Here is a 12,081-nt window from a genome sequence, read left to right on the forward strand (position 1 = left end):
CAAGACCCCAGCGGGGCTTAAGGGGGTCAAAGAGGCCAGCAAGTTTGCAGAACATATCACTGACACTAGAGAAAGAAAATTTACGAGAGAGGGCAAAGAAGGTCATACCTCCATCCCAGCTTAAAGTGCAGTCAGCCAATCAACAACCAACACTGGCAGCATCAGTCAGTGAGTCAGTGAATGTGCAGGAGTGAGAAAGTCTACAAAACTACAAACTCATTTAGTTCAACCTTAAATGACCCCAATAGAGGTTGAGATCTCTTCTTTACCAAAAAATAAATTTAAAGAAATACTAATTTCCTCTCGTTCTTCTATTTTTGAACAACAATGAAAGCTTTCTCAATTAATAAGGCTACTTTTACACAATACACAACACAAGTTTCTTGTATAAAGGTGTATTAAAGGTCCCCTTCTTCGTGATCCCATGTTTTAAACTTTAGTTAGTGTGTAATGTTGTTGTTAGAGTATAAATAATATCTGTAAAATTCTAAAGCTCAAAGTTCAATGCCAAGCGAGATATTTTATTTAACAGAATTCACCTACAAAAAACGACCCGTTTGGACTACAGCCCTCTGTTTTAGTGAAGTCATTACTGCAGGAACTAGTTTTTTGACTAACCTCCGCCCACATGAATTCACAAAAAGGGGGCGTGGTCTTGTTGCGCTCCGACGGAGAAGATGGAAGAGCTGTGTTTGTGTTTGTCGTTGAAACGTTGTTATTTTCATCTCGGAGTCCAATCATCTTTGTTTGGGCTTCCCAGGGATGCTGTACTTGGAGATCAATGGTTACAATTTATGTTTAACTCATTTCCCGAAAATTATAGTCCACATGTAAAACTATGTGCAAATGAGGACAAATCAGTCTCAATCTCAATCAGTTTAATGCCGGATTCGCACAAAGATTATTCTTGAAAGATGGAGCATTTCAATCTTTGTCTGGAGAAGGCGTTGTTTATGGACCACGACCGGTAAGTGTATTTCATTATTTAAGTTGGTGCGTTTAACAGTTTCTGTAACTTATTACACAAAGGGCAACGCTGTTTAGCTTTGTTAACTAGATGTTAGGGCTGTGCAAAAAAAAAACGAATGTGATTTGCATGCCAGCAAAAAAAAAAAAAAAAAAAAAGAAAACAGTAAACTGTGATTATGAGTACATCTCCAGCACATGCTCCTGCCTACTTGCTTCTCAAAACTAGTCCAATCGCATTTCCAGGAGGGCAGCCTGCTCTACGCTGGTGTCGAATCACAACACAGGAACTGCTGGCCCAATCAGAACTCATTACGTATTTCTGAAGGAGGAACTTTATAGAACAAGTAAGTCATCAGCGCGTTTTTATGACAGTGAAAACAGCGGTATACAGATAGGTGAATTGTGTGAAAAATACTGTTTTTTTTACATGCGAAACATGAACACGTTATATTCCACACTGTAAACACAATCAAACTTCAAAAAAGCACGAAAAACGGGACCTTTAAAAAGACATTTGTGTACAGTTACTATAGTTTATGGCAGAGGTTACTCATCCAATGTTGGAGAACAGCATATCACTCTGAGAACGCTGATTCGGTTTCTTTTGTTTGCCAAGGTATATGTGGTCTCTAATGGCTGGAACTGGGAATCTGTCTTTGATAGATCCTTAATGAATGTATGTATCTTTCAACACCACCAAGAAAAGTGGGACATGCAATGCCCATCATCATTCTCACCTAAAACCACTTTTAAAAAAAAGAATCAGCCTTCAAACACAGTGATTTGTCCTATCTGAACTAAATATTGCACAAGCACCAATCGCCAGATAATTAAAAAGATATTACGTGTACAAGAAAGTGAACAATGTGGGAAAATATCATGGAAAATATTAGCAGGATGGAAAATGTTACAGGTATTTGGATTCCATGAGATACTGTAATAATATAAAGCTCTCTGCCTTCAAGATGACAAAACTTCCAGAAAAACATTAGATTTCTTCAAATCCCACCTACTCACACACCACACACATAAACACACACACATACACACTTCCCTAATGAGTTGGTTTGGCTGCAGTTGTATTCGGGCAAATTTGTGTATTATGACATAACCCAAAGCCCTCTGACAGACCTGAACTCCGAAGCTGTCTGATTTGCATGGGCCTCAGAGGACTTGCTGAGAGAAATACACAGTTTCCTTCCTGAATTTCACTTTCTCTTTGTCTGTCATTCTCTCACTCTCTTGGGACATCTAACTGTTTAGGGGTATCAGATTAAAGTTCAGATAGAGGAAAGACAAACCTAAGCTGTTTGACTAAGTGAGTGTAGAAAGGACAAAGAGTGACAAAGTGTAAAAAATATGTGGGAGTTGTTAAGAAATCGTGTGTGTTTGAGAGAATGCAAAAGCAACAGAGCAAAGCGTGTGAGCGGAGGAATAATTACCTGCAGATGCTGGTCTTAGTTGGGGGGTATAAATCTCTAACCACATCAGAAATTATCCATAAAATTTACAGCTTAGGAAAACCATGTGTGTGGCTCTTTAGCACCCTAAAATCTACAAAGGCTTCTCTAGCACTCACAACAGGACAGAAAGGGGGGGCTGGGCAGCATAACGGAAGGAAATTAAACCAGCCCTCCCCTCTTAATTGCCAATGCAATCTGCCCCCTTGCTTACATGTAAATGGAATAAATCTTTTCTTTTTTTTAAAAAAAAAAGGCGAAATATAGTAATAATGTTATTATCCGGCTGCAAGTCTAACAGACGAAACAATCTCCTTATGCGGAGTGAAAAAGCTAGACTATCAATCAATGTAATATGGAAGAATGGCTTAGGTATAGAGCTGTTAGGACTGGGCAAGGTATACTATACATGTCATGGTTTAAATTAGAAAATATATTTGCCTGTAAAGCTATTACACAAAGTTTCCACCAGAGCTGGAACCAGTCGTACATCTGAGATGCATAAGTCCAGACGCATCATTCCACTGGCTGTCTGCTGATTTACACAAACATGTGGTTCTGGGCTACTGTGCACTGACTGACAACATTTGGGAGCTTGATAGCAGTCTGAAGGCCTATAGCACAGTGATGAGCCCTGGATCTAAGTGTGAAAGTCAGGATAGATGCTAAAAGACTGAGATTCAATGAAATCTAGAGCAAAGGTGACTGAAGGTTATGGAGTTCAAAGTCACATTTGCCGGTGCCTGCGATGGATATAATGATACATGCTTGGGATTATCACTATGTTTGCAGGTCTTAATTTCAATTGAAACCAGAAGAGGGCATTTTGTGTCAGAATAAGAAAAGCAGTTAGAGGCTAAGTGACAACCTATGCATGCATTCATATCCAATTATTTTAAAAACTGTGACAGTTTTTTAAATATAAATGTTAAAACGATAAACCAGTAGGTGGCACTGCCACCAAACCCTTAAGATTCTCTCAAGGTCATAAACACACTAAGCAATGCCAAGGTATAGCCTTACTTCTTGTTTTGTTTTCTAATTCAAAGCTGCATTACTGGTGAAAATTTTGGAATATCCAAATAGTACAATAACCTGGATAGTATTATTGTATCAAAACTGGAAGAAGACTAGATGAAAGCTAGGAACTAAATGTAAAATGTCAGATGGGAAATATGGCTGACCTTTGAAAGATGGCTATCACTGGACTCAAGAAAGCGAGAAAACAGAGGAGAAAGATTTAGGCCCCTAGATCTAAGAGTTCATAGCGCTTACCAAAAGAAAAGCTTGAGCAGGTGGCGGTGCGATAACATTATCAAGTGGGATGCCTAAATGCTGGTCAAAGGTCTATTTAAGATAATGAACAAAATAAAAACCTGACATGCTGATGGGCAGTGTGCATGCTTTAAATGCTGATTGGTGGCAGCATAAATTAGTTTTAATTCTCATCCCAACTGATAATGACATGCCTGTGAACTCCTTCTTCATGTTCTAAGGATATCAGATTTCAAATCAATTTCTGATGATCTGTCAATTAAGTATGTGCCTAAAAAGTAATTTTTCAAGTCAAAATAAGTCTGTCAGTTGTGCAATTATGCACATGCAAGGTAATATTATTTTAATCGGTTAAAGAACAAAAGTCCACTCATTCAAGTTATTTATGGTTACACGTTGCGGTGCTGGTTTAATGTGATTAAAAAAGAACCATATCAATGTCAGTTTAAAATGTTTATTCATAACAATAAAATCAACTTTAACTCCAGATACGGGAAAGTAGTTAGAAAATAAGCACTGCCTTGATTTTATTGGGACATTTAGTCACTCTATCCCTAATTGGTGTGCCAAGTTTTTACCATACAGCTCTAAGACTGGAAGAAAAAGACTGGCCACTAAGAATTATTTGAACACTTGGCAGAATTTTTGTTTAAAACATTTTGTCAAATGCAATCTTGTCAGTGCAAAACTTGGAGAGTGACCATGTCTTTTTCCTTTATCATAGAGATATCGGCAAGTGACATCACTATTGTAGGGATTTTTTGTTTTTTTCAGGCCTACTACCGTAATGCACCTTTAAGGCAAAATCTAAGGAAAAAATCTAAATGAACACAATTGCTGTTGTAATTGCATCACAGGTGCTTACCTCCCGGTCTCGGTGATGGAAAATGCTGTGGGAATCAAGCCAGTGTGCTTCCCTTGAGGCCGAGGGGAGGTAGTAAGAATGGGTCACAGATATGTGGCGAGAGAGAGATGGATGGATTGGTCACCCTGTCCTTGTGATGATCTCGAGTATATTAGATGGCGTCAGTAGGCTCTAGGAGGTAATCACAGTGTTTATTGTCACAGGTGGACCACTGTGTACGACTCCGTGCTGGAGACCCAGCTGTAGGGACCAGCATCACTGTCGGCCAGTGCACGTTTGCGCGCTAGTGTGTGTTGCAGTGTGTTCTAACAGTGCTCTGAAGTAATCACATTTGACCTTATGAGAAAGAGCCTGAGGGTGCTTGGTAGAAAGCTATCAGAAGTATTCTTCTCTGTACAGATATTTGGACACTGCACAAACACACGGCAACAACAAAAAATCTGTTGTTTTGGGTGAACAAGCCTTGTTTTTACTTGCTCAGTGATAGATTTAAGACTTGTCATTTGCACTTGCTCTTTTTTGATTGTTTCGATTGTCCTCATTTGTAAGTTGCTTTGGATAGAAGCGTCTGCTAAATGACTAAATGTAAATTGTGTCAATATCGACTGTAGCGCATGTACTAGTGTTTACTGCAAGTGCTACAGGATCACGTGCCTGAGAAGCCAATTAATACAAAGTCTACCCTCTAGATCAAATGAGGAGTATGATGTGATTTGAGATCGAAAATGTCAGAGGAAAAAAGATAACATCTCCTTAGTGGCCCCGAGTCAAGTCAATTTTCCCTGCGGAGACCAGGATAAACAACACCAACAAGAAGACTGGGATTTGATTTGGCCTGTTCGACAGACAGAGAAAACAGGAAAATGATAGAGGTAGAGCGTAGAGGCCATGGTAGAGCGTAATTGAAAATGAAAACGATGGAGCGATGAGGAGAAGGACTCTGCCAGACAGTGCGGTGAGTCTTGGCTGAGCTCTTGTTTCTCCTAAACAGCTGATTTCCTCCTCATTCAGATACTCCATCAGTGCCTCTCTCTCTCTCTCTCTCTCTCTCTCTCTCTCTCTCTGTGTCAGTCCTGACTCCTGTCCACTAAGTCTCAGAGTTCATCCCAGGACAGATTGTCAGGAACCCAAACGCCCAGTCTCCACCCAGACTAGCCCAGTGAACACCAATGACATCTACAGGAACTTTCACTGTACTCACTCACTTTCTCTCTCTGGAGCGTTGAAGTCGTCAGAAGGTTAGCCAGAGATCTCTCCTCGCTTTCTTTATGGACTCTAATAATACAGAGGGAGAGACAAAAAGTGATCATCTTTATCTTTTGAATGACAATTAATTTCTATCCGGAAACAACCATATCCACACACAACATTACCCCATATTTAGCATACCTCTCCAGCTGTAATCAATAATAAGGGGTCTTCCTTAGTTGGCTTTTATATTTTTTTTTCTTCTTTCTGTCGACTCCATTTTTCGCCTGTTAGTGCTGCTGTAAACTTTACGAGAAAGAAGTCAATATATGTCTTAACATAGTCGTGAACAAAAGATAATTTTATCATCATTCCAACTATGTAATGTTTGATTTATTCTGACACTAAAAAAAGACAGAATACAAAAATCATATGCTTTTTTGATTTGATTTTTTGATTTATTTATTTAATTATATCAAGAAAGCCTTACAGTAAACATAAAACAAAAAGGCATCAGATACAATCGAGGATAAAAACAGTCCAGGACTTATTTTCATTGTGGTCCTCAACACATAACATCAGGACAAGACAAATGCATATTGTGTAATAATCAGTGACATAACATACTGTAAAAACATTTTCCTTAAATAAGCAAAAATATGCATTGCATGGGATTCCTCTCAAAGCAAAGACTACCCAAGGCATGTCACTCATACAGTTTTGAATGGGAAAAATGAGTGCTCAGTATGGCCGCTCAATCGCAGTAAGCCCCAACTTCTGAATGAAGGAGCCAATTGCTAATCGGTAAAATCAGTAGGCGTTTCTCAATATCAAGGATACTTCCTTGGTAGGACTGATCCTTCCAAGTCACTTCCTTCAGAGGCTAGGTGAGACTCCTTTAAGCATACAGAGAACACGTAAATGGCACAGGCTAGCAAGTGCACGTAATTGCGTCATTACGTCAGTGTAAAGGTCCGTTTGAATAACGCTGTGAATGGTATCATTAAATTACTTTGGACAACTTAACTAGTTATTTATAAAAGAAATGCCATTGACGCAACCAATTGTTAAATGACAGGTCCGGTTCAGTTAACCATTTGTATTTGTATAATTTACCATATCAATACGGTAGTAATTTGTACTGGCATTTAAACGTCAAACTTTACTTATATTTACTACAGTTATAACAAATGTTTGGTAACGTAAATAAAAACTGTTAACGCTCCGACTACGTTAACGTTCGACATTTTTGAATTTTTTAACTAACGTTAGATAGCAAAGCTGTGCGCATAGGATTGTGGTGGATTTGAGAGCATGAAGAGCGCGAAGGATACACATATGCATCCTTTCCTGTGTATGGGATATTCTGCGAACAAAGGACTCAGTCCTTGGTTGAAATTCCGAGGATCCTCGACATTGGAACAATTATGACACAATTGTTGTCAGATTTCTTTGGTGGTTTCAAACATGACATTTAATCGTATGCTTAGTGCACAGTTTTGAGGAATTTGATGTTTCGCCATACAAAGACCTTCACTTGCATGACCGAGAGGATTTTCAAAGATGGCTGTATTAAAATGGACAATTGTGTCACGAAATGTAAAATTAATAGGAGCTACGTTTTGTGTTGTTGTACATTATGTATGAAATAAATGCAATCATAACCATTTTACTCAAGGCCAAAGTTAATTTAACTGCTAATAAACAAAAACATACCACATTATCTTTCTGTTGGAGCTCACTGAGGTATTACAATGAAGGTTGAGTCGACCGCTAAAGCAATGGAAAAGCTCGATTGCTGGAAACGTTTACATGACTTTTCTTCTCCTCTGTTTCTATCTGCAAATAAACTCCAGCAGATTTTCCAAAGCTATGTGCGACAAATATGTGTGGGTTAGTGAGTGTGTTTGTAAGAGTGGAGAGAGAATGACGGAGAATGTTTGAAAGATACAAAAAAGACTAGAAGGCAGTCGTTTGATATGACTCATGTCAAGGGCTCTTAGTACACACACACTGAGGGGATTTCAATCAAAGAAACAAATTTGAGGTGAGCATAAAAACAACAGATGGACAGAAAGAATTCCATGGACATGCATCAAACTGTATGCACAGTTTGAATCATCGCCCTGTTGTATTTTCACCATGGAGAAAAATATTATATAATGACAATAGAACACAACAGTGACCATTCATTTTTTTCAGCAGCATGGTTTCCAGAAGTATTTTTTTCTCTCTCCTTTTCTACAAAGACATCTAAAGAGTATAAAAATATCCCAGTAGAATATTAAGAGGCAGTAATAAGTAAGTCATTAGTTAAATGATTTCCCCTAAAAAGTCTAAACACTGTGGCGCTTCCAAATAATTGTACTGATTGCTTGAGCTTTTCATCCAGCTTAACAGCATCACTGGTATCTGTTTGACTGACCAAGTGTTTGAGAACCTGTTTGAAAGCGGTCATTATTTTTGCTAGGCCATTTGTTGGCACTAGTGGCCAGTATTTCCATGTCCACTTATTAAAACAACATATAAAAACCTCAATGAGTTCTAAGCCCTTTTAACAATCTTACTTGCATAACGAATACTGACTGCATTGGTTTAATCTCAGTTCAGGATTTTGTTATAATTTGTGAATTATATATATATATACACACACACACATAGCTTCTGCAGAAGCATATTTTTTAACTACACTGGATCTCAGTAGTTTTATTTTGAAAGGTTTACTGCATGTGGTTTATTTCTATGGAGAAAATAAATGCTATTTTTACTACTGGAGCTGTTGCAGGTCCCATGTTGAGCACCACATGCTATTTTTTTTTATTTATAAGTTTTACTTTTTTTTTATCTCCAATTATATTTTACTTTTTTTCTGATTTGACCTTAAGATGTTTTAAGGCCATACAGTAGTAGTGAGAGAGGACATAAAACTGTCACATTATCTAGACTAAAAACACATTTCTATAAAAAAAAAAACTCCTGCCTCATTTACTGAAGCTTTGCAAAAGCACATAACTTTCAAAATAAAAGGGAATAAAATAAACAAGAACATGATATTAAAGGTTGTGGCTCTGCTTGAATTATTGACCATAGTATAATCCAATTAAGTGTAACATTTAAATGTAATTTAGTTTAATGAGATGAATTAATCTGACATTAACAGTGTCAGCTGTCAAGATGAGTAGATCTATGGCAGCGGAGCAAAGTGAGAAAAAACAACAACAACATTTTGCTATAAAAAATGTTGACAGGAAAAAAAAAAGTACTTTACCACAACATGACTAAACAACATCGTCACTACAAGTTGACAAATAAACACAGAAACACTCAAAAGCACAAAATAAATGACATGCTTGTATGTCATAAATGTCAATAGATCCATCAGCCTCAGGCAACTACTAACATCGCTATTAATAACTTTGACCATGAGCATCCTATTGTCAGACGCATTTGCAACCTTTTTAGGCTAGGGTAATTCAAAAATGTGACATAGAAACAACCTGAAAAGATCTCAAATTAAAATTTATCAGCCTGGTTCATGCATACCAATTAGGTTATGTTCCCGTAGTAAACGATTTTCTAAAAAGCAGGTAAGTGGATGCTATCAAAAGTTTGCAGGAACATGTCAGCATTTGGGACAAGGCCATTATAGAATTATTTTTTTCAAGGTTCTATGAGTCATTAGTGCCAACTGGAGACTGGGCAACCAGAGCAGGCTTGAATGGGTGAGAGGTATCCAAATAGAGAAGAGGGTTCACAAAAGTGTGTAAGGTGCTACATATCCTTCTTAATGATGAAGAAGTATACAACAAGCAGTAAACCCAACACCACTATTTTGCCCACAGACGGCTGATTTGTTTATTTTATATGAAAAGCGAGTGATAAAGTGTCCCAGTTTCACTTTATCATAGACTTTAAAAAAAATTTATACAGAGTACTTGTCTCAACAACAAGTCAATACGTGACTAGAGCCTTGAGGTTCTGTTGGATTGGAGGGAAATCTAAAATACAAAGGAAAAATTTTCTGACAAGCTAATGACATCTCTATGAAGACCTTCAATCTCTCTGTTGTCCTGGAGCCATTTAACTCAGTCACCAGTGAACATATAATCATGTGGATTTCATCAAAGGAATTAAAGAATAAAAGGCAGAAGGAAAGATAGAACATAGTGAGGGAAAGGGCTAAATCTGAAATATAACATGGAAAAAGCAGGTCTGAGATGGAAACATGCGTGTGGAGCCAAGCGGTCAGGGCAGGGCTGAGGTTGGGTGAAAAAGGGCCAGAGAAAAGTGGCTATTTCCCCTCGCTGTGCTCTATCAGATTAGCATCAGTATACAGCCCCGTCACCACTGACATGAGAACGCTTATGAAACTGAGATGCAAATATGAGACTCCGGATGGAACAGACAGGCCTAGACAAATCCACAGCCAAATACATAGATGGCATATACCAATGTCAGAAATTAACTTCATTGTAAGAAGTGATATTTTACAACCTGGAATTGATTTTCATTTAAAATAGTTCCATCATCATTTACTCGCCCTGATGTCAATCCAAACCCATTCCAACAAGAAAGAAATTCTTCTCAGTTAGATCTTATCAATGAATCAGTGAATCTACAGTATTGTTCAAAATAATAGCAGTACAATGTGACTAACCAGAATAATCAAGGTTTTTCGTATATTTTTTTATTGCTACGTGGCAAACAAGTTACCAGTAGGTTCAGTAGATTCTCAGAAAACAAATGAGACCCAGCATTCATGATATGCACGCTCTTAAGGCTGTGCAATTGGGCAATTAGTTGAATTAGTTGAAAGGGGTGTGCTCAAAAAAATAGCAGCGTGGCATTCAATCACTGAGGTCATCAATTTTGTGAAGAAACAGGTGTGAATCAGGTGGCCCCTATTTAAGGATGAAGCCAACACTTGTTGAACATGCATTTGAAAGCTGAGGAAAATGGGTCGTTTAAGACATTGTTCAGAAGAACAGCGTACTTTGATTAAAAAGTTGATTAGAGAGGGGAAAACCTATAAAGAGGTGCAAAAAATGATAGGCTGTTTAGCTAAAATGATCTCCAATGCCTTAAAATGGAGAGCAAAACCAGAGAGACGTGGAAGAAAACGGAAGACAACCATCAAAATGGATAGAAGAATAACCAGAATGGCAAAGGCTCAGCCAATGATCACCTCCAGGATGATCAAAGACAGTCTGGAGTTACCTGTAAGTACTGTGACAGTTAGAAGACGTCTGTGTGAAGCTAATCTATTTTCAAGAATCCCCCGCAAAGTCCCTCTGTTAAAAAAAAGGCATGTGCAGAAGAGGTTACAATTTGCCAAAGAACACATCAATTGGCCTAAAGAGAAATGGAGGAACATTTTGTGGACTGATGAGAGTAAAATTGTTCTTTTTGGGTCCAAGGGCCACAGGCAGTTTGTGAGACGACCCCCAAACTCTGAATTCAAGCCACAGTACACAGTGAAGACAGTGAAGCATGGAGGTGCAAGCATCATGATATGGGCATGTTTCTCCTACTATGGTGTTGAGCCTATTTATCGCATACCAGGGATCATGGATCAGTTTGCATATGTTAAAATACTTGAAGAGGTCATGTTGCCCTATGCTGAAGAGGACATGCCCTTGAAATGGTTGTTTCAACAAGACAATGACCCAAAACACACTAGTAAACGGGCAAAGTCTTGGTTCCAAACCAACAAAATTAATGTTATGGAGTGGCCAGCCCAATCTCCAGACCTTAATCCAATTGAGAACTTGTGGGGTGATATCAAAAATGCTGTTTCTGAAGCAAAACCAAGAAATGTGAATGAATTGTGGAATGTTGTTAAAGAATCATGGAGTGGAATAACAGCTGAGAGGTGCCACAAGTTGGTTGACTCCATGCCACACAGATGTCAAGCAGTTTTAAAAAACTGTGGTCATACAACTAAATATTAGTTTAGTGATTCACAGGATTGCTAAATCCCAGAAAAAAAATGTTTGTACAAAATAGTTTTGAGTTTGTACAGTCAAAGGTAGACACTGCTATTTTTTTGAACACACCCCTTTCAACTAATTGCCCAATTGCACAGCCTTAAGAGCGTGCATATCATGAATGCTGGGTCTTGTTTGTTTTCTGACAATCTACTGAACCTACTGGTAACTTGTTTGCCACGTAGCAATAAAAAATATACTAAAAACCTTGATTATTCTGGTTAGTCACATTGTACTGCTATTATTTTGAACAATACTGTAGCTCACAAAACCAGCTAGAATGATTCAATCACCAATTTGGTTCTCAAACTCCGTTCCGACTAAACAATCAAAAACC

This window comes from Carassius gibelio, chromosome B12 (assembly GCF_023724105.1).
Source record: "Carassius gibelio isolate Cgi1373 ecotype wild population from Czech Republic chromosome B12, carGib1.2-hapl.c, whole genome shotgun sequence".
NCBI lineage: Eukaryota > Metazoa > Chordata > Actinopteri > Cypriniformes > Cyprinidae > Carassius > Carassius gibelio.